A 560-nucleotide genomic window follows, 5' to 3' on the forward strand; every position below is an offset into this window, starting at 1 on the left:
CCCCGCGGGCCAACGCTTCCCGGCCCCTGCTGCAGCTTCAGCGCTGGCTGCGCCTGCACTGCCACAGCTGCTGGGGAACACCACGGCACAATTCCACTCTGGGGCTCACTCACACCCACACACTGGGCTGCCTGCGATTGCACTGCTGCAAAATGGACCGATTTTGGTTTTCTAAACCTTATTTCTCTGCTCAGAAAGGTTTCTCTACTCAAAGGTTTCCCTTTGGGAAAGAAATTTTAAAGGTTTTATTTAAGGGGTGTTACACCACTCAATGGAGATGAGTTTAACATCCCAACAGACTGGGAATAGCCCAAAAGACACCCACAGAGATAACGAGCAGCAACAAAACATCAACGCCCAGCAGCAAACAGCAACCAACAGCTACCCCAGACACTGCCCCCGGCACAGCTGGAGACACCTGGGCTGGAAAAGGCTGAGAAGGAAATCCAGCAGTGGGGACCGAATTCACATCAGAGGGGAAGAAATCCGGGTCCAACAGGAAACCAAATACTAAAAACTTACACAACTTGGAAGCAATGAACATTAAAGCAGTGGATTTA

Source organism: Geospiza fortis, unplaced genomic scaffold (genome assembly GCF_000277835.1).
Source record: "Geospiza fortis unplaced genomic scaffold, GeoFor_1.0 scaffold257, whole genome shotgun sequence".
NCBI lineage: Eukaryota > Metazoa > Chordata > Aves > Passeriformes > Thraupidae > Geospiza > Geospiza fortis.